Source organism: Polypterus senegalus, chromosome 2 (assembly GCF_016835505.1).
Source record: "Polypterus senegalus isolate Bchr_013 chromosome 2, ASM1683550v1, whole genome shotgun sequence".
Lineage (NCBI taxonomy): Eukaryota > Metazoa > Chordata > Cladistia > Polypteriformes > Polypteridae > Polypterus > Polypterus senegalus.
The window spans coordinates 181,124,015-181,148,356 of NC_053155.1; the positions used below are offsets into that span (position 1 = coordinate 181,124,015).

The 24,342-nt window shown below is 38.1% G+C and overlaps 1 protein-coding gene across 3 annotated transcripts in view; it reads left to right on the plus strand.

Annotated features, from left to right (window-relative positions):
- nsun3 (NOP2/Sun RNA methyltransferase 3) overlaps positions 1-24,342 on the plus strand; it is a 143,293-nt gene that overhangs the window by 29,305 nt on the left and 89,646 nt on the right. The window lies entirely within an intron of this gene.

The following is a 24,342-nucleotide window of genomic DNA, read 5'->3' on the forward strand; positions in this document are numbered from 1 at the left end:
GTGTAGAATGGAGTTACTGAAAAGGCAGTCCTAAGGTGCAAAAATCCCAATACACTATCCAGAAATCAAAATCGTAAAAGAGTAGTAATACTAATCAAAATTCAGTACTTATAAAACTTTAATAATTTCAATGAAAACACTGCCTGAGCTCCTTTCCTCTTGATTTTAAATAGCTAGAGGTAAGGCTCAGGAGCAGTGACATCAGGGTGGCCCCTTCTATTGGGGAACCACCCACAGAGCACATTGAACATTAGGCCTTTTAAAGAAATAGTGCATAATTCAAGCATTTCACAAAGATATGAAAAATAATTCACAAATAACAAAAACAACAATAAAACGTGAAATATACATAAATTCTAACTGTAATATAGGGACCTCATTTATAAAACTTTGTTTGGATTTAAGTGTGAAAATATACACAAGCCAAAACAACATGAAAATACATGTGTCCAAAAAAATAAAGAAATTTATAAAACCTGGTGTACCAAGTTCGCCCTTTTTAAATCACCAACAATTTGTAACTGTGTGTATGTGAATCCACCTTGTAGGCCACCCTGAGACATCCATATATGGAGCATGCTAATCAAACTCATACATATTCAATCACGATGCTGAAGAACATCATTGACTGGTAGAGCAGCTTCCCACCTGACACATCAAGACACACCACCTGCATTCAAGAGTATCTGGCCTCACTCCACAACTGAGTGTGCAAGATCATATGTGGCATTACAGTATAGTGCCTGTCTTCTTCTTTATCTAGGCCAGGAAATGGTGGAAGATGCTAGTGTCTGAGAGTATAGCCACTATTACCTGTAGCATATAATGACACGATTGTTGTTACAATGAATAGTATAGACCAAATGAAAAACTTTCCAATGAGCCAGGTACAACATACAGTACCATCATGTCTGACAAAGCTACTTTGACACAAAATAAATGAATCAAGGATTGACCTAGGCCACTGAGACATAACATTTGTCAGTTGCATCCTGGCATAATAGATGAGTTGTACATTACTGGAATTCTGATTAACAAAATCAGCTGTTGTTTTATAATTGTGCACCCACATCATATGGAAACTGGATATAGCATTGGTTAATGACTTACTGCCAATCTTTCAGCAGACATGATAGACCCTATGAGGTATGCAGTTGTGAGAATTAACAGTTGGCTTTCTTTCCAAAGACAGAAGACCTGATGGGGTGTGGTACTAGGCCATGAATAAGGAGACTTTTAGAAAAAAACATACTATGATTTAAGTATAGCTGTGTGTGTGCTTTTTATTCCAAGTTGTGTGAAAACATTACAATGCACAGGCACTGCATACCTGACAATGTATGCATAAGCAAGAACAGACCGTCTGTTTTCTTTGTTTGTATACACAACTGGCGTAAAATCATGTGTTTATGATTTAATGCATTTACATTTATTTGCGTGGCAGATGCTTTTATGCAAAGCGACACGCATTTGTGAGTAATTGATTTATTATGTGCACCTGCATTTCAATATAGCTCTACACAAATCTTTTTTTTTTTCTGGAAGGCATTTCATTCATTTCCAAGTACTACATTCCATCAGTCCTTCCATGTTCACATTTTGTCTGTGGAAGCATTGGGATGAAGAATCCTTCAAGCACCATGTTTTTTATATGCAGCGTGCTTCCTCAAAGATGTGCCACCTCTGTGTTCTTTCTTTTCCTACGTCAAATTAATGCCAGTTGTTTACTTTGTATTCCAAGTTCTGTGAAAACATTGCAATGCAGTTTCAGGTCAGTTTACTGTATGTACTTGTTTTAGCTCACTGAAACAACCTGAGTGCCCTTAGTTTTCAGATTAGCATATGATCTTTTTTTATTACATGTACTGAATAAATTTTAGTGATTATAAATGATATTGTGTGATTATTGTATAGTTGGCTGGAAGAGAGTGAGACAGCAATTCATCTTTCAGTAGCAATATACAGTTATACTGTATATATTGTGAACACAGTGAACGCAGCCCCAAGAGGACGTGACTGTTCCTCTGAAACCCCCTCTTAAACAATGATACAATGGGAAACAAACACAGCTTTTCATCTCCTCTTTGCGTATCAGCTGCTAGCCTTGCCTTTCTTGCTGCCGAGCTGCGTATTTTGCATTTCGTGCATGACCTCGAACATTTAAAAGGCCGCACAGCAGCTGTCCTAGTGTCTCACTGCCTTGTCTCTCTTCCCCCAGATATCTTGTGCTTTATTACGCTGTATTCAAATCAAGTTTCTGTCTTTTGAAAACCCTGAATGAACCTGTGCAACTTTGTGACCCAAGCATGACAAGTGGTTCCAGAAGTGGTTGCACAGATGGATCCTCAAGACAATGTGTTTCTGGGGGACTGTTCCAGCGAAGCACCTGCTGGCGAAGATGGGTCCTTCAGATGACCCCGAGATGTTCCAGCTGGGCTTTATGCACTCAGCGACTTTGATGCACTTGGATAGATGAACATGGGCTGCCATCATCGTCTCTGCTTGCATTGCGGAATGTTCCTCCCGAGAGGTTTGGTGATTATGATTACTGAAGCAGCAAGTTCTTCTTCGTTCAGCTACGAGCTACCTAGCTAAGTGGTGTGCATTCCGGCTTTGGCTGCTGGACCCTGATTGCCCTATCGGTGCCCAGCTGCAGGACTTGCTTCATCAAATTCAGAGCTGGTTCCATGCAGACCCAATCAAGCACATAGTGGAAAATGTCGCCATCATCATGGTTCTGGCCGGGATACCAGAAGAGCTTCATGACGAGTTCCTTCGGCACTATATTGATTCGCTGTACACCATGGAGCGAAGGTTGGAAGGCTCCAAGGCTGCTTGGAGACAGGATGGAACATTTGCTCTGGCCACAAATCACTCTCAGCCTGCCAGAACACCTCCCGAGAACAATCATCGCCCATTGTTGCCTCTGCCATGGGCCCAGGCCCAGGCCCCTGCAAACCACATTTCTTTGGTAAAGCCATCCAAGGTTCCCAACGTTGCTGTTGTGACCCCTCCTGTAGAGGCTCCTAGTAGGAGTCGCCGCTGTGGGTATTCCGGCATTGGTGCCGAGCTGAGGTGCTTCTGATGTGATCAGACCGGCCACCTCGCCAGGGAATGACACCTCTTCCCTGCTGAGTCCATGGAGGTCGGCTTGGTCGAGGTGTGTTGTTCCCAATTACCATCTACATCACTGAAGAAGGGCGGTTTCAGGGTCTCTGTGACATTACTGGGCCGGGAGATCCCTGCCTTATTGGACTCAAGTAGTGACCTGTGTGTTGTCTGACGTGACTGGCTCAGGGGTACTTCCCTGTCTGGCATCGAGACATGTGAGCATACTCTGTGTACATGGGGATGTTAAGGACTATGAGACAGTTTTGCTTACTTTGAAGTATAAGGGGGGGAACTTTAAAGTATGGGCTGCCATTTCGGGAATGCCCTCTTCCCTAGTGTCTTGGCCGAATTTGGGGTGCCAGCCCTGGAACCCGCAGTCACCATGAATGAGGAGGAGGAGCTGGTGGCTGTCAGAGAAGGCCTCAAGACCCACTTGGACATTGAACTCAATCTCTTCAGTGAGGCCAGGAGGGACTCTTGATTTCCTTGAGTGACTTGCTGGCCCTCTACAACTTTTTAGGCCAGTAGCTCACTAGAGTATGCATTCAAGCAGGCTTACTCCGCTAGTGACTCCTATTATCAGGAGCATGAGTCCGCTAGCTTCAAGACCCTGCACTTTCTCGAGATGGGTGGCTGCCTTTTTCAGGTGATTTCAGATTGTTTAGGGGGCAGACTAACTGAGCAGCTAGTTGTCCCAGCCAAGTATAGGGACATTGTTTTGCAGTTGGCACACTCTCACATCTTGGGCGGTCACCTAAGTGCCAATAAAACTAGGGATCCATTATCAAAGCGGTTTTGTTGGCTAAATATGGGCAAGGATGTTGAGCAATTCTGCAGGTCCTGCCCTGACTGCCAAGTCGCCTCTACTCAAAAGACCTCCTCAGGCCCCCCTTTCTCCAATGCCTATTTTATATGTTCCCTTTCATCGGGTTGGGCTGGATATTGTTGGCCCTCACCCTAAGAGTAAAAATGGGTATCATTATATTCTTGTGCTGGATAACTACGCAACGCGATATCCTGAAGTTGCTGCTCTATGGAAAGCCAATTCATACTCTGTTGCAATGGCTCTGTGTGAGATCTTTACTCATATTGGCATCTCTTGTGAAATTTTAACTGACCAGGGCACGAATTTTTCTTCCCGCGTGATGAAACAGCTGTGTGATAGCCTTGCCATTAAGTTGAACACCACTGTTTACCATCCACAGATGAATGGACTGGCTGACCGATTTAATAAGACTTTAAAACGGATGATCAGTTGAGCTGCTCATAATGACCCAACATCCTGGGACTCTGTTCTGCCTTACCTTATGTTTGCAGTTGGGGAATAATAATAATAATTCTTTACATTTTTATAGCGCTTTTCTCACTACTCAAAGCACTCGGCAATTGCAGGTTAAGGACCTTGCTCAAGCGCTCAACAGAGCAGAGTCCCTTTTCGCTTTTATGGGATTCGAACCGACAACCTTCCGATTACCAGTGCAGATCCCTAGCCACAGAGCCAACACTCTGCCTAGTTTGAGTTCCTTCGAGTTGTTGTTTGATAGGCGCCCATGGGGCGTATTGGATGTTGTTCATGAAGAATGGATGGGAATCCGAACGAAGGCTATTAGACTGAGCTTTGCAAACTGAGTGATTTCACTGCAGGACAAGATTTCTCAATTTTCTGCTATTGCTGTAGAGGATCAGCAACGTGAACAAGACACCCAGGAGTGTCTGTATGATAGACAGTAATCTCTGTGAATTCAAACCTGGCGATTGCGTATTGGTTCTGATTCCTTCTGATCTGCACAAGTTCCTTGCGACATGGCGGGTCCCTGCCGTAATCGAGGAGCGAATGTTGAATTACAACATCAGATTACCGGGCCAGCGGAAGCTGCTAACGATGAGAGGGGATTTCAGAGAAACGGCCACATCCTCTTGGGGCCACGTTCACCGTGTTCACACCCCCTCCCTCAGCTTTGTTCACATCTTTGTGAATTAAGCAACTCTCAAAACCCGGCTCAGACAGGTGCGACATGACATCTGCATTAATGTGTGCAGAGCCGGGTCGATGACGGACACTAAAATTAAACGGCTGCAAGCTCAAAAACCATGTCATGAGACGGGAGTTCGTATCCTTCTGTCAGTATAGCCACTGAAGGGGAGCATGATCGGTCACCAAGGTAAACTTCTTCATCTTAAGAAATTAGTCAATAATGGAAAGGCAGAATGGAAATCATGATGAACATAAATAAAAAGTTAAAGAAAATATGTATAAACGTTATCCACATATAACTACTTCATTTTTAATAAAATGTATTAACATACTTTTATAATTTCTTCATTGACCACAAAATACAGAAACTGGGAAATAACAGCTCAGTTAATTAGGCTAGGAGTCCAATTAACAACACAAGCTGTCTGGTACAAAAACCATGCAGTCCCAGGGATTTCCCAGGATCAAGTTTGGGAACCTCTGACTTTAAGTGATGAGCTAAAAAATTTGCTTCAAAACATGTATTCATAAGTTTTTGTGCTGGCTGTGTTCTTTGTTTCATGTACAATGAAATATTTACTAGGCCAGAGACAAATAATATAATTCCTCATTAAGGAGGATACTTTGTTAAATTAACGATTTATTAAATCCGCCTGTTTCAGAATTTTAAGTGGCATATCCATCAGGTCTAGGACTTCAAATACCACATCCTAAATTAACCCTGTTTTGAATAAGACCTTGATTACACACTTTTAAATAAAATGTGTTTGTCCCTGTTCAATTAAAATGTCACATGCATTATTTTCTAGATTATTTTTTCCTTTGTTTTAAATAGATGATCTGTATATTAATCGTGTAGTTTAAAGAGCATTACATGATGAATGTATTGCAAAGAAATGGATGCAAATAGAGACAGAATAGCTTATATAGTGATAATGACAATCACTAATAACCCATTTAATTTGATGAAGCAGAAAAAAAAAATTGACAGCCTGTTCTAAAAATAGGCTTATAAATACTAGCAAAAGGAGCAACATTTCAACTAGAACTTGATTCCTTGATATGTTTTTCTGTATATCTGACCTTGTTATACTATATATATATATATATATATATATATATATATATATACTAGCAAAATACCAGCTTCACAGCGAGAAGTAGTGTGTTAAAGAAGCAATGAAAAGAAAAGGAAACATTTTGAAAATAACGTAACATGATTGTCAATGTAATTGTTTTGTCACTGTTGTGAGTGATGAGTGTTGTTGTCATATATATATATTTACACACACACACATAAACATATATATATACATATCTATACATATACACATATATACATACATATATATACATATATACACATACATATACATACACACATATATACATACACACACACATATATAAACATATATATACATATACATACATATCTACATATATACACACACAGCTATTTCAGATCAGTGCAATACGCTGCTTGTTAAAACGGATAACTCCGCTCTTACGTGCAAGTCTGCGTGGATATTATGAACTATCGTATTTGTTCAAGTTCTATTTAAATTTTAAATAGAAGGAATTTTTATTTAGTCGACAGAAATATCTTTGGTAGGAATGGTAAAAACAGACAGGAATATTATTCCTGAATAAATCAACTCAAACCTTAAACAACTTATAATATTTTGCTCTCCATAAAAATATATCCTGTCTAAATTATACAAGTTAGAAATAAAGTAAACATTAAAAGAACAAACATTCAAATTTCTTTACTCTTATGTAATTTTATATAAAAAATAAACTTAGATTTTAAATATCCCAAAAGATTTTGCTCTCCATAAAAATATATCCTGTCAAAATTATACAAATTCAAATATGAACATGCTGCATAACAAAACCTGGAAATATAAATAAAATGTGTTCCTTTCAGCAATAACAAATCAAATCATTCAGTTGTCTTTGCTCATATGTCATTTTAGAGCTGGGCCTGGCATCTTTTTGGCAACAGGTTCGTTTCTGTTTGGTGTGAGGTTCTGTGTTGTGGAGATTCTCAGGATGGATTGCAGGTGCTCATCAGTGAGGCGACTCCTGTGTGCTGTTTTGTTAGTCTTTATCACTGAGAAGAGCTTCTCACACAGATATGTGCTACCAAACATGCACAAGGTTCGAGCCGCATGTAGACGGACTTTTTTTGTTCTTCAAAGTCACCAAAGCGCCGTGCAAACTCAGTGCGCTCAGTTTATCAGCAAAGTGCGTATTTGGGAACACCGTAGTGACGACTTGGTTTAACATTACTTGGCAACAGGGAAAGTGGGGCAAGTGGTTGTGTCTCCCATAAAAGCAGCTTCACTTGAAATCACTTTGTGATTGTGCACGGGTAAAACGTCCGCTGAAGTGTCAGATTCTTATTTAATTCTTCTGCTTTCTGTATCTTCTGCATTGCATTCAGGTCTTTCAGGTTACCCTGATGTTTTGTCTCATAGTGCCGTCTTAGATTAAATTCTGTAATTACAGCCACATTAGCTCCACAAATGAGACACACGGGTTCAGTAAACATATACTCAGCCTCCCATCGGTTTTTAAAGGCTCTATTTTCAGAATCAACTTTTCTCTTCAGCATCGTGTGAGCTAGCTTCGCAATAACTTGCAGCATCATAAGGTAGACTTGATTAGCGGTAAGTGTTGGCAAGGCAGCTGAAGCGCTGCATTATGGGATCTGTAGTTTATTGTGTTACCAGCGCTTCATATACCGGGCTTTAATAACAATAATACAGTATATAAAATGATCTCGGGCGGATATAATTACACGCGGTTGAGTTTGACACATATGGACTAAATAGAACTTGAAAAGATATATTTTTTCAAATGTGATCGCAATTCAGATAGAGTTGGCAAGACTACAGCCTGCATGCCTCAATAAGTCATCCTCCCTCGCTCTTACTTTTTTACCGTTCATCTAATGAATACACTGAGTATGGCTTTACCAAAACAATCATTGATGGCGAATAAAGTATCCATTATTCGAGTATGTAGATCGGGTTATATATATATACATATATATATACCCGTATCGCAGCGAGAAGTAGTGTGTTAAAAAGCTAGAAAAGAAAAGGGAACATTTTAAAAATAACGTAACATGACTGTCAATATACAGTATTTGTTTTGTGAGTGTTACTGAGTGTTGCTGTCATCAAGGATTTGATTATCATTATTTCTTTCAATCAGGTTCGTATTTGTAGGATGTGTTGTGTTCAAGTTACATTCCGTGTTTGTCAATCGTTGTAAAGATGACAGGTTTCATTCATCGATTCGTTTCTTACTGCATCAATAAACAGCTCGTCTTCTTCTTTATCTGAGACCTGACACACTGCATGCACGGGTTTTTACACTGTCTTCCTTTAGCGGGACATTGACTTTTTCCAACGTGTGCTTTGTTTCCGCAGTAGTTGGATTTATGAATATGCTTGTATGTATGAGGCGCTTCATATTTTTGCTGCCTTTTCAATTGTGTAATTCGGTTTTGTTCAGCGCTTTTGGAACTGTTGCTTTTATCTGTGCACTCGTCAGTTCCGTGAGCCACTCGGTGTACATGCATCGAAGGTTCCCAGCTGTGCTGGTGCCATCTCGTGCTATGTCCATGGCTGTATTTAATGTTACCTTAGTCCTGGCACTTAAAACTTTCTCTCGCAGTTTCGCTGAGTTTGTGTCAAACACCACCCTGACCATCTCATCTTCCTCTCCATAAGCACAGTCCTTCACCCGTGAATATTTACCTGTGGCAGTTTGCTATTGGATTGCCGCTGACGGACGGCCTTATATGGGCAGGCACTAAATTACAAGCGCCAGCGCAGCCTGTCTATGAACTTAATTTAAAGTGTAGGTTTACATGTGCTTTGTTTCAGTAGCAGAACTCATGAATATGGTTGTATATGTCACTTTCGCTGCTTCTTATTGTTTCGCTGCCTTCTCAATTATATAATGCATGTTTTCTTCAGCGCTTTTTTGAGGTCTTCCTGGTTTTCTATGTACTGCGTGATTACGTGGGAGGCGTGATGATGTCACACGAAACTCCGCCCCCACGGCGTTGAAGCTCATCTCCATTACAGTAAATGGAGAAAAACTGCTTCCAGTTATGACCATTACGCGTAGAATTTCGATATAAAACCTGCCCAACTTTTGTAAGGAAGCTGTAAGGAATGAACCTGCCAAATTTCAGCCTTCCACCCACACGGGAAGTTGGAGAATTAGTGATGAGTCAGTGAGTGAGTGAGTGAGTGCTTTGCCTTTTATTAGTATAGATATATATATATATAAGTATACAGAAATATGATGTTCACAGATATACACAAAACTTCTGAGCTTCTTTGTAAACTTTGAAATAATTTACAATTGTTATATTTCAAGCAGCCGATTAAAAAGAAGTGTATGAATTTTTTTTTTCTTAAATCACAAATATATTAATTGAATGTCTAACAGGTTAAAGTTGTCTCAATGAAAGGAAGCATAGCCACATTTCTGTTCCCGTCCTTTCTCAATAATATTTTCACCTTTGATTCGGCCTTCAACTGTCATTGTGTCTCTTTCACATGTATTGTTTTTCTATTAACATTTTCAGACAGCTGGAAAAACAGACCTTTATATTCTTCCCTTCTGCAAATGAATTGCTAGATATACTCAATGCTATATTTTCTTTATTTTCTCTCTATTTCTAATCTAAGAAATAATTGTAGTCTCATTCAGTAGTAATGGAAAGAACAGCTTAATATGTGTTGTGGAAGAAATTAGTTCCCTAAGAACCTGTTTAAGTCAGAAATCAGAGAAGAAGAAGCTTGTTCATGTGTCTTTAATTTCTCTTCATGAAGAGATAGTGCTCCATTACAGCAGTATGTTAAGGGATGGTACCCTGAGCAGAACTGTTAAGGGATTATCCCAGAGCAAAGACAAAGACTCATATTTATAGAGAACTGAATTTACATAACAGTGCTGAACTACTGATTAAATACAATCTGACATTTACTCTGATTAGTTCATTAGCTTACGTGCCTAAATAAAAGTTCCATTCCACTACATTGTTGTCCTTCTCAATATTTCTTAAGTTCAGCTCTTACCCTTTTATGGAATTTCTGTGTACATGACAACTATCAAGTCTTAATGTGTTCATGACATCAACCAGTTCCTTAAACCACCATACAGAACATTATATCTCTTTACCCAAACATTTCAGAAGCCTCTTCATGCTATTTCAAATGCAAATTCTATATTTTTTCTTTTTTAATGTGCACTGCATACCAACCTCTTAATGCGCAATAACTATATTACACGTAAATAACTATATTACCCCTTAATTCTCTCAAAGTGGAGATGTAATTTAGAAGAAAAAACTCAGCACTGCACAGTGGTGTATGACCATTTCTAAAATAAAGAAACAAATGACTTTACCTAGGAATTAGCAGCCTTGTAATTTGGCAGTTAAATGTTCTAGCAGCAAGAGGTGGTATCCCAATAAAACAGAACCATGTTACGAAATAGTATCCTTGAGAAGTTCTGTATTAATAATTAGCCCCATATTTGCCCCATTCATGTTCTTTGGCTAAGCCAGTGAGTATGCATTGGTACAATCAATGAATATGGGTACACAGCCATTGCAGCCTGTATGGGGTGTCTCAGAGCCCTAATCCACAGTAAAAAACACATAGACATAAGTCCTGTATGCAAATAAATATATTTAACAGAATACCTTCAAAGATGCTTCTTCTTTAATAGTAAACAATCCTCTTCTTTCTGTTTTCTTCTCTACTCCTCCCCAAACATAACTTGTCCACTTCTTCTCCCAACTCCAACTTCAGCTCCTACTCCCAGGGTGATGTTAGGCAGCTTCTTGTATGGCAGACCCAGGAGCACTTACAGTGTCACAATTTTAAACCAAGGAAGCACTTCTGGGTGAGGTGGAACACCCTATTAATGCAATTCAACATGATACTTAATGTTTTATATAGTTCTCCTCAATGAGTGCAGGCTCAGAGTGCTTTGTACAATTCTCAGTTAAAATACAAATATAATTTATATTAATTACTAAATATAGTACATCTACACATATACATGCAGATTAATTAAAACGCACAAAGAACAAGGTAGAAACCGATTAAACATAAACGAGAAGAGTTAAACAGTAAACAATTTGCATATTCATATCTTCTCGTGTTCCCTTAGTGTGTAAAAACGGGACCGCTACTGAATTTCTGCAGTGACATACAGTGTTAGAGCTGAGAACTTAGACAAAGGCTCAACTCGCAGAAGAAAGACATTGTTTTGTTTTCGTTAGGTTCTGCTGAACAGAGATATTTACAGTGTTAAGTTACAGATATTGCAGTGTTAAGTGATATGTGGATGTAAGTCTTGGTGACATAACATAAAGGCGGGAACCTTAATGGCTAGGATTTTTTTCATTATTTGAAGAAAATAACATTCCATACAATCAAGTCTAATTTATACAAAAAGATAACATTACATACAATCAAGCCGAACTTAACCAAACAGAATTCAACCCCCACCTGAGAGAAAGAGAGCAGAGCCAACAGCAAGGGCATATCTTTAAAAATAACGAAGAAGAGAAAATATCACTTTCCTCAATGTAAATGCCTATTCTAAAATGTTAAGTACATCGGGTCATATTTTAAAAGTTTTGAACAGATCCTTTAAGCGAGAATTAAGTTTTTTACAATTTTAAATTGTGTACAACATCAGTTACACATTGACTTATAACAGGTAGACTTGGACTGTTCCATTTGAGCAAGATAAGTCTGTGTGCTAGTACTGTGGTTTAGGCAGTGACAATCAAGTTGTCCTTATCCACTTTAAACCCATCTGGCACTACACCAAACACAGCTATCAATGGGTTAGGAGTGATTGTAACACCAAGGCTGTTTGATAAGGCATTCAAAGATTTTTGTCCAAAATGATGTTAATTTGGTGCACTTCCAAAACATGTGCCCAGTGAGGCTGGAGCTAGATTGAAACATTCATCATTTGAATCTTGCCCTGTATACATTCTGAACAAATTTAAACAAGATAATTGTGGAGTTAAACATATTAAAGTCTCCAGCCATTATAGTATTATGTGTGTTCATATTAGGAATGCAAATACATTTTGGACGAAATCTCTGTCATCTAAATTAGGTGCATAGATATTTATCAAAATTACTTTTGATTTAAATAAATTACCCATCATCCTGAAAGATTACCCTTCAGGATCAGATAGTATGTCTGATGCTACAAATGAAATTCTTTAATTTAAGATTCCCACACTTCTAGTTTTCTTTGTTTAGCTGAAGTGAAACATTTGGCAAATCCAGTCTCTTTGCAATTGAAACTGATCCTTACTTATTAAGTGAGTCTCCTGTAAAATTATTATCTTGGCATTAAGACGAGGTGATATAATACTATTTTTCTCTTTAGACCATGACTGAGAGCTTTGACATTCCAGCAAACAAAGTTCTTTGTTTGGTCAGAGAAACACTGCTTCTGAAATTTTGAGGACATTTTCTAATCTTAAGTAAAAGTAGGGATTCATATTATTGCTAGGTATTATGGCTAAGGAACCTATTATTATTTTGGCACCTTTAGTTGTTGGGGCAAAAAAGATAAATAAGAAGTAACATGCTCTCTTTCTCCTACCCTGTTTTGCCTCCTCAAGTGAGGCTGGACCAAACTTCACAGAGTCTCAGTACTCTGACATGCCAAGAGACAGAGCATGTCTAAAACAAAACAAACCCCAGCAGCAGTATAGTAAGGATTAAAACTTAGATATGATGGTACAGTCCAAATACAGTAACCCTAAGGTATGATGTTAAACAGTCCAGTTAGGAAAGAAGGAAAAAAAAGCTGGAATTTTTTTTTTTAAGTCTTATGACAATTTAAATTACTGATTACTTAACGATTACCAAAATATACATATATTTAATAGAACAAACTGCAGTTTAGTAACTGGAAATAGTGGCCAAAAAGGCAATAGGTTGTATAGTTAAGGCAAATGTTACCTTACAAATAGACCAAGTTACAAGCAGAATCTTCTTTGAATTACCAGAACACAATATGACTCATGTTCATGTTTTAGATGATTTAAGGATAACTAGCCGAAGCCCGCCGTAGCATACGGCGTGTAAGAATAGGAACGGAAAACGGTGAGAAAGGAATTCAGTATAACAAAGGCTTAGGAAACCACCGTCGCAGTATAACAAAAATAGCAAGGAGCGAAACCAATGCCAATGATCGAGAGAGTACCTTCCTGTAGCAGGCTACGGAAAACATAGACATATATAGATAGACTCTGCATTCACTGTGTTGCCCAGTCGACACGATAAGTCAGCGTGTCCGCCCTATTGCGACATTTAAACTAATACAGATAGACGTGGAAACCGGGTTTTCTGATAAAAAAAAACATTAACGTTTTAAACAGTATCGTTTACATACAACATATTTTGGTGAATCGTTTACATACAATTATTTATATCCATTTATACACTAATAATGGCAATTATTAAATAATAATTATTATTATTATTATTAAATAATTCCTTCCGTATAAGAAATCTTTCTCTGACTGCTTTCTTCCATCTCCGAAACATTTCTAGACTTCGTCCTGTTCTTACGCAACACAGTACTAAAGTATTAGGTTAATGCCCGAGTCACCTCACGTAAAGATTATTGTAATAGTATTCTATCTGTCATCCCACAAAAACGTATCCATCGCTAACAATTTATTCAAAATTCTGCTGCCAGGATAATAACTTGCTGTTCTAAATCCACTGAACATACTACACCTATTCTCTCTCAACTTCACTGGCTCCCTGTTAACTACAGAATACAATACTAAATACCACTCGTAACATTTAAAGCTTTCCACAGCCTCACTGATCTCCTACAGACTGACACTTGTCTCGCTCACTCTGATTCTCATCTGCAGCTGTACTTTCTGTACCACACATCAAACTCTGTGCTATGGGAGCTCGAACGTCTCTCATAGTGCTTCTCAACTCGGGAATTCTCTTCTCTCTCATATACATGAGCTCAATTCAATAACACATTTTAAAACTACCCTCAAAACTTATCTTTTGAAACTAGCATACCAATTGTGAATTTTGCACTGTGACTGCCAGTTATCCTTGGTTTTTTTGCTAATTATTGCTGTTTGATCGAGAGCGGCGGTGGACACACAAGTAGGATTAGAGATGGTGGGTGGGGCTCTGCCATGCATATCCCATGGTCTTAGTGTTGGTGAGTGGGGCTCTCTGTCCTGCGTGCGCTCTCTGTCTTGCTTGCCCTTAGTTAGAGTTGGAGATCGTGGCTCTTTGTCTTGCGTGTGGTGTAAAGTCAACGTGGCTCAGAGGTGCATGTGGACTTTTGCACAGACGAAAGCGACTTGAGGCTGTGCTTAGTGAGTTTTCGCGTGCCTCGAGAGCGACGCTGGACTCGGGAGGATGGTTACAGTTGGCATGCGTGGCTCTGTCGTGCGTATACCATGATGCGGTAGGAGGGTTAGAGTTGGTGGGTGGAGCTCTGTCGAGCATATTCCATGGTCTCAGAGTTGGTGGGTGGGACTCTGTCTTGCTTGCGCTCACTGTCTTGCGTGCCCTCAGTGTTTTGCTTGCGCTCAGTGTCTTGTGTGCCTTTAGTGAATTATATATATAGATTTTTTTAGCTCTTTTTCTGCTTCTTCAGGAGAATTAAAGCTGTAGAATTGGTAAACAACAATCACTTTCAATTTAGCTGGAAACAAGAGGCTATAGCTTTAGCTTTGTGTAAGCTCTGTTTAACACTAGAATTACCAGAGCCTATGAAAAAACTCGTAAACCCGGCCTACCATAAGGTGCATACTAATTCATTGTGAGCAGGAACACTCAATTAAACTGAATAAAAAAAAAAATCAAGTGACGGTGAGATACAAAGAAGGCAGATTCACCAGCGTTTGTGTGTCAGCTTTTATCCTTCCAAATCAGAGAATTTCCAGTTCCATTGTCTCAAAACACCACTCACATCTACAGTTATTCCCAGTTTCAAATAAAAACTAACAGCATCAGATCCTTTGGATGGGTCTGTGTTCTTTTTTGATCGTGACTGAGAGAATAAAAGAAAAAAAAGTAAAATGTTAACTTTTACAAGTACTATAAATTTACACCGGCTGTTACAGACACAAAACCAAATGTATGTTTTTATTGTATAATATTAACAATAAGAGCAGCTCACTACTCAAAACTATAAATTTGTGGAGGAGCTGGTTTCGAACTCACGGCCTGTGGATTTTATCTCGGCAGTTCTTACTGCTGCACTATGGAAGCTGTTGTGTTTATACTTGTACCTTTTTTGAAAGTGTTTATTTAATATTTGGCAATCAGCCTTCACACATTATACAGTTCATGTCTACATTTTGTCATTTATTACTAAAACATGAAAAAAACTTTTCTGTTTTAGCAGTGATTACATAGATTGTTGTAGACACGGAACACACATGAAATTATTTCCCCTATACAACTGTAGGTAGCTCACTCCCAGATAATCAAGGCTTAAACTGGGAGAACTTCTTACCCATTTTGCAGTGGTGGGGGGATGGTATAGCAGGCTGTTTCTGCTTTGGCTTATCGACACATCTACAAGACAAAAGATGCTGACGTAGAGGTGCGAAGGGATTTAAGGTGGGCCAGGTTTACAAGTTTTTTTCGTAGGCCTTGGTAATTCTAGTGTTAATGATATAGAATGCACCTCATTTGGCAGCTGTTGAATGAGAGAAATCTGGGAAAATATGAATATGGATATTTTCAAATATAACCTTTCTGTCTGAGTATCAGCATCAAATTTTCTTTAACCCATGGTCTGTTGGAACAGACAAATCAGGCTTCTCGGTTTTGAGGCATTTAATCCACATAAGCAGTAAGCTGCTGAAATCTCAGTGTCTGATTTAAAGTCCTTTTATTATTTTTTTTTTATTATTATTATTTTAGAAAAAGTTTCAGCCATGAATTTCACTAGGTTTGGACTTTCACTGTTTCACGGGACCTTCAAATCTGATGTTGTTCTTTCTATGTCTGTCTTCAAATGCGGCTAATTTATCGCCAGGCGTTTTGCATTCAGGTTTTACAGCAGTTTTGTTTCTCAACAGTGGATTTCAATTGTTCAACTGCTTTAATACGAGTCGTAAACGTTTGCTTAACTTCTTTCAGATGTGCACCAAGTACTATTATTTTATTCTTAGCTCTTTTGTAAGTCGCATTGCATAAAATTATCTGCCAAGTTAATAAATGTAAATTTATCAGTTCTTGGTTGATTTATTTTTAAAGGTTTACATCAAAGTTATTGAATAAACGTACCTCCTGGTCTTCTATATCCTGAAGCAGCTTTTCTATTCTCTTGTTAATTCTGTTATCTATTCTGTTTATTCTCTTTTGCATCTCCTTCCTTATATCTTCCTTTATTTCCTCTTCTGCATGATTTATTTTACTCACGAGTGCAGTAACCTGTGCCTTCAGCTTGGATAACTCATTTCCATTTTCTCCATGCTCCAAAGACAGAGTTACATATCTTGTTAGAGTTGATGTCCTTGACTCATAGGGCTGTTGGTAGTAGTTGACAGCAGAGATAAAGAGGCCATACTCTGCTCCGATATCCTGATTGAGATCGGCAAATTTTTATTGCCTGTCTCACTAGCAGTTTTGCTCTAACATTCCCTGTTGGCTGAAGCAGATGCTGCAGCTTGAGGTACTGGCCAGTCCATTTCTTCTCCTGTCTCTTCCACCTCATTCTTTGGCAGACCATAATGTGAACTTGAGACCAGCTTAGAATCTGATGTAACTTTAGCTACCTTTTCCTTCTCTTTATTGCCCCTTGGTCTCCTGTTCATGCTCATAATATACTTGTAATTAACTCTTTCAAGACGGATGTCGACTTTTGTCGAAATTCAGGGATAGAGGACAGTAATCAGCTGTACAGTGACAAAACTCGCCATTCTGTTTTAGTTCAACTCTCTTTAAAGTTAGCCTCATTGATTTGACCGAGGTTTCCTGCACGCGCGTGAGTAGCGAAGACCAAACAGCATTGACAGCTGGCGAAAGACAAAAGTGATTACACAAATCAAAAATACTCTGTGGGTGATGTTTTGCGTTTCATATCGTTAAGTCATACTCTGAGTTGATGTAAGTGATCAGGAGGACAAAAACGAACGTGAGGGGCCCGCGTCAGCTGAACATGTCCATGTAGCTAATGCAACCACGCCAACGTTCACCTGGGAGGATGGCCTCTTACAATGACAAGATGTACAAACCAGATGGCATCACACTGTGACTGTTACTGCTGCGCAAAGACAGCCAGGCAGCCGGCCCATCGCATATTCCTGCTGGTCATTGAGCTGCCCCCGTGCAGCTGCTACTGCCAGAGACACAGAAAGGGTGCTGACAGCAGCTACGGCATGCAGCAAAAGACGTTTCATATTGATTTATGTGTGAAACCACTGCTTTGTGTTCTTTTCATAAAACTATAAAAATATTCAGCCTTCATAGAGTTAAATCCTCCCTGGTAGATATAAATTCATCCATATATACAGCTATAGCCTGCAGCTCGGTCGCCGTGTGAGGCAGAGTTGCGTCCGCGTCATTATGCCTCCCACGTAATTGAGTGCCTGCCCATATAAGGAAAATATTCGCGGGTGAAGGACTGTGCTTAGCATATTCATAAGTGCAGCTACTGCAGAAATCAGCACGCCTCCCACGTAATTGAGCTAAATATTCGCGACCACACACTCGGTATACAAACAAGCCAGTTTCCCTTTCGGTTTGTACATGTTCAGTCTCTCCCTGTGCATTTCCTGTGCAGCGAGCAAGAGAGAGAGCGCAAGACAGCGCAACACACACACACACACAGGCAGCGCGAGACAGCGTGACACACACTCAGGCAGCACAACAGAGATAGCGCCACACACACACAGGCAGCGCAACAGAGAGCGCGGCGCAGACACACAGGCAGCGCGAGAGAGAGCTGGACGCATTAAGGTAGGAAGGCGCTTAAAGATTGCACTGGTCTTGATTTTGCTTTCACTTCTGTTTCCAGCGATCTGTTCGTAGCGTGCATTGTTGCAATGTTATTTTTCTTGGTGGTTTATTAAATTACGGATTTTTTCAAGTGTTCATTTTTCCCCTGTGCTTAAAACTCATTAAAAAAGTGCTTTTAGCCAGCAGTTGGTAGCACTATAGCGCAAACTATTGCAGTGTTAGTTTTCTCTGTTGTTCAAGGTTTTCTCAGTGTTATTCAATGTTTTTACATTTAGTTTACTATTACGCTGTGCATTCTATGGTATAATTATATTTGTGCTTAAAAACTAAAAAAATATATATTTACATACAGTTCATATGGTCTGGAATGGATTAGTTGTATTTACATACAATCCTATGAGGGGAAATTGCTTCGGTTCACAACAAAATTGGTTTATCTCCAAATACGAACCTGATAGAAAGAAATAATGACGATGAAATCCTTGATAACAGCAACACTCATAACAGTCACAAAACAATTACACTGGCAATCATGTTACATTATTTTTAAAATGTTTCCTTTTCTTTTTCATAACTTCTTTAACACACTACTTCTCTGCTGCAAAGCGCGGGTATTTTGCTAGTATATATATATATATATATATATATATATATATATATATATATATATATATATATAGTAAGAGATAGCCTGGCTACAGACAGACACACAGACCCAGATTGTCCAGAACATGCACTTTTATTTTATTTTTAATGTCCTACACACAATATCGTGCTCAAACATCCAGCTCCAATTAATCCTTTCTTCTGGCGCCTCCACTCTTCACTTGCAACCTCGTCTTCTGCCTCCTGACTCTGACCCAGGAATGGAGTGAGGCAGCCTCCTTTATAGTGCACCCGGAAGTGCTCCAGGTGTCCCATGATTAACCTCCGTCAGCACTTCTGGGTATGGCGGCAGCGCTGCATAGGAACCCCGCTCCTCTTCTGGCAGCACCTCCAGGTGTGACGGAAGTGTTGTATGTTCAGACTCTGGAGCTGTCCAGGTACCCCCTGGTGATGACCACGAACCCCCAGCAGGTTGAGCTGCCAAGCTCCAAATCCGTGGCCCCGATGTAAATCCAGGGGGCTGCCCTTTCGTGTCCCCGGGGAGGTACTCCTGGTAGTGCGCCCATTCCCCCGGTCTTCTCATATAAAGGGCGTCCCATCCGGGTAGGATCCCTGGCCATCCATCACAATATATATATATATATATATATATATATATATTTTATTTTTTTTTGAGTATATATATATACTCAATAATCCATAATTGATAAAGTGACAAACATGCTTTCTAGTAAGGTTTTCAGATTTATTAAAAAGAAACATTGAATCTTTCATTTATTTATATATATTCATATTATATATATTATATTCATTTATATATATAAAGGCCCTTTGCTTTGGCAGTCCAAATTGTGGTCTGGTACATCCTGTTTGCTTTATTTATCCTTGAAATGTGTCTAGAACTTGATTTGAGTCCACCTTTGGCAAACTGAATTGATTGAACATCATTTAGAGTACAATGGAGCAGAATGGTGGCACTTGACTAAGGATCTGCACCGGTATCTGGAAGGTTGTCAGTTCAAAATCCATTACTTCCAGAAGAGAACCTACTTTGTTGGGCACCTGAGCAAGGACCTTAACACTGGAATCCCTGAAGCCTACGAAAATATTTGGAATTCTAGGCCACCTTAAATTCCCCTCACACCTCCTCATCAACATCTTTGTTTTGCAACTGTGTCAATCAGCTCAAGCAGCAAGCAGCCTGCTTTTGCATATTTGTAGCTAGAGATCCACAAAGGGAGAAAATGAGTCATGTATCTTAAAATAGTTTTTTGTTCCTTAGCTTTCTACAACCACATCAACTCAGTATTCCCCACAATCCAATTCACGATGGAAAAGGAAATAAGCAGATGCATCAGGTTCCTTGACATTTCTATTGGTAACCAAGAGATAACCAAGCTTGTTTAATTACGAGTGTTTATCTCAACAAATATTATACAGAAAAAATACTACACTTTTCCAGTAACCACCCTTCATCACATAAACAGAGTTGTGTTAGGACTTTGTTCAAAAGGATTAACACCCATTGTAACACAATGGACACAAAAAAGAATGAAAGGCATTTTTTTTTTCAGTCTGTTCACAGGAAACGGCTACCCCAAGAGATGTATTAAACATTGAATATATAGGAGATGCACGAGACTTCAGCAAACAGTCGATTCCAACTTGGTTCCCTACCGCATTTACCACACCCTCCCTTATCATTATGGCTTGTCACAAAGTATAGCACTTGTCCTGTCCAGATCTGTTATCAAAAACCACCAAACACTTTACAGACTGCCCTTTCCATTGCCATTCAACCACAGAGACAAGAAACAATAGGAATAAATGTGATAAAATATTTAAAATTAAAAGAAAAAACAGTTTGAACATTCATATGCTTTTTAGAATGTTTGGAAGCACTTTTTCAATATGGTTCTCAAATAACACTACTTACACTAAAAGGTAATTGTAATCTTTAACAGACTTTCTAACCTATGACTTTACTAGTATTATTAAATTTCCTTTTTGATTGTGAGTCAGAACAAGACTAGTACACTATACTGAAATGTATTCTTCCCTAAAGCTTAATTAATGCAATTAAATACTATTTTTTCAAACTTTCCAAAATGTTGGGCTGATCCTGAACATGTAATAGATAGTTTAGAGTATGATATCATTTATTGCATGAATCCGAAAAGGCCTTTCACCCGACAGAAGCATCATAAATTTAGGAATTGCTACAATTAGTGTCTCAAAAGGTCCAAGATTGCAAGTTGTTTAATGATTAATATGTTTTGCAGTGTGCAGTGATATGTATAATTATCTTCTGTCATTCAGTGCTAATATCAGTTAACATGGCAATTTTTAAATCAGTTCTGAACTTTGTAGGCTAACTGTGTCATCTTGCATAATCAGTAAGTACTTGATTGTGAACCTTCACCCTTCATACATTTTAGGCCTCAATCATTCTGAACTCACTGAAGTTTATCAGGAGCATTGTTAGAGATATGAAAAAGCAAGCATTAGAAGAATGAAGTTGAGAAAAAATTAAAATATGTTTTAATCTAATTTGTATTTACAAACACAGTACAGTAAAATATAAATAAAGCACAGAAAATGTGCAGTGTTGAATATAAATGTGAAACATAGACATGGATATAGATAGATAGATAGATAGATAGATAGATAGATACTTTATTAATCCCAAGGGGAAATTCACATAATCCAGCAGCAGTATACTGATACAAAGAAACAATATTAAATTAAATAGTAATAAAAATGAAAAAAATAAAAATATATACAGTATGTACATACTATCACTTTCCTACACCATATATAATAGAATATTGTGCCTATCACACTGATCGTAAGGATGTATATAAGCAAGTCAATATGCAGGAAGAGGTATCAGGTATCAGTGAGTAATTAGCCTATTAAAATGTTCTATCTGTACTGTTATTGTAGTTTGTGAAACAGACAATAGGCTTTCATATTTGCTGTTTGTTAAGAAGGGTTTAAGCTATTTACAATTTAATATTTTAAAAATTCAGTTTCAAAATTGCCTGTAAATATAATTGAATGTGGATTATGATCTGTGCTGCAGTGTTTGGAATTATTTGTACAGTAGTATTTGAATGATTTGATAAGACTGACATTGAGACTCTACAATAGCCAATTTTGCTTGACACAAACAAATTAATTAGTTTTTCCTGTAACATCTAGACATTTGCTGCTACCACAACATTTAGATGATAAAAGCATGGAATGTTTTACATGAAAATAATACCAAAGTGATTTGATGAGGATCAAATCTAACCATAACTACCATATTTTATGCTATATTTGGACTGTTTCATATCTACAGTCATTTAAAGTAGAGTAGCTTTGTTCACCTGTTTACTTGGACCTTTGTGAAAATGTCAGAATTAAAGGAATGATGAGGTTTCCAATTCTTTAATAATAAGAAATATGAAATTGCCAAATTTGACACTAGCTAAATACTGTATGTACTTTTATGCCAGATGCACAATCACAAAAGTCTTCCTGAGCTCTGTAAAGTGACACACTGTTGAGATTTGTGTATGTGTAATTGTCTTTGTATATGATACAACTTTTCCAGCAGCACTGAAAACCAAAAAGAAGCAAATGTTTTAAAGTACATCATATTTTAGCTAGAGATATTTGTGTATTTACTTATATTAAATATGTGCAGTAAATTAGTGCAGTATTACGTTTTGTGTATTCTTCTTTTTCAGCTCTTGCTTTAATGTTTTATTTGACATTTACACTGATATATGCCTTGCAAGATGTCTGTTTCATTGATATACACCAATATAAAGCTCTTCTCTTTTGAATAAAAGTTTCCGGGTTGTAGTAAATGTTGTGAGTATGTGTAATACACTGTCCTCTTCGTTTGCATAAGATGCAAGTATTGCATTATACAAAATATATCCAAACAAATAAGGAAAATTTTTAAACACCTTACTCAGAGAAATAAAGTTCATCGTACTGGCTACTCATCTACATGACAACATGGCTTTTAATGTGACACAGACTGCAACATAACATCCTCACTGCCTTGTAGAAGCATACCAGGCCATCATACTGTAGGTTCCTATTGAAGGTGGAGGCTCTCATGTTGAGACCATAAACCTTCAGAAAACTTTTCTTACTCTGCATGATTCTTGCCTACTAGTGTAAATTTTAATTTGCATTATTACTGTTCATCCAACTCCTTGTCAGTTATGGCCAATATTTTGTGATCCTCCAGTATCTTTCTTTGATCATCTGTAGTAGTGTCACACATTTCTCAAATACTGTAGATACAGTATAGTGAAATAACAAAATTTTGGCATACACAAAATCTCTGGAACTATATTGAGAACTAGAATTTGGAAATTGTTTACTTTAATGTACTAAATTGCTTTTATTTTAAAATCACCCGATAAGTTCATACCCATTTGTTGGCATTTATGCTGCTTTTATTATGTTTAGAGATATTTAGAGATTGGATCTGTTATGCAGAGCAGTAGTTTCAGTTAGGTGACTTTTAGTCTTTAGTAATTCTCGATAGCAAGTAATGTTAAATTAGATGTTGATCTTGCTTATCTGAGAACTGGTCACTCCAAAACATAAACTTCCCCTTGGAATGAAAAAAAAAAAAAATGTTTTTCTATCTGTCTGTCTGTCTGATACTATGGAATGTCTCTACACAGAAGAATATTTACAATTTAATATGCCAGGGTGTTTTAAGACTGTTTTAAGAGCTTGACTTGCTATATCTAAAATTAACAGATGAAACAGGTTTCTTTCACTCATAGTTTTATACAGATTGCTGCATTATATACTGCAAATGATGGCTGTAGTGTTGTCAGTTGTGTTTACCATTAGAGGGCACTGTAGACTCATGGAAACATTTTCTTTAAATCTTAAGTTTTTTTCTGGACTGTTAAAAATTTATAGCAATGATTATTAGGAGATCTTTGTTTGTAATATTGTAAAAAAAATCACATTACAAGTTTTAAAATACAAAAAGTAGCTTCTAATGGAGAAGAATAATACAATTTAAAACACTTAATTCAGAGCTTTGTTTTCTCCTCTCACTTAACATATACCTTAAAGGTTTTCTGTATGTTATATACAGTAAACATTTTGTAATTTTTTTTTCTCTTTGCCTTCCCATTGGTGGCTGATTGTCTTTTATCATATTTGCATAGAAATTTCCTGTGTCTAAATAAACTCATGGCAAAGTAAGACTATTTCCATCCAAGGCTACAGGATGTAGAAAAAAGAGATACACAGGCTTGTACTGAATACTTACACAAACAAAGAATTAGACATGTATGCAGTTAGACTGTGCTTTAATGCATGCATATATTATCTGGTGTCACAGATGGCTGGGGTCCTTGTCCAGCTGGGACGCCTCTTCACTGTATGGACTGGAGGAGCAAGCCTGGTCAGAACAGTACCTCCCCTGGGACGCTAGATGGCAGCTCCCCTGGATGGCAGAGGTGTCTCAGATTCCCGCAGAGCTCCATGGGATATAGAGTTCTCTACAATTCTTTTCGGATCCAGGGGTGTCGCCAGGGGGCGCTGCAGTTGTTCTTGAGCCCATGTTCTCGGAAGTGCATGTGG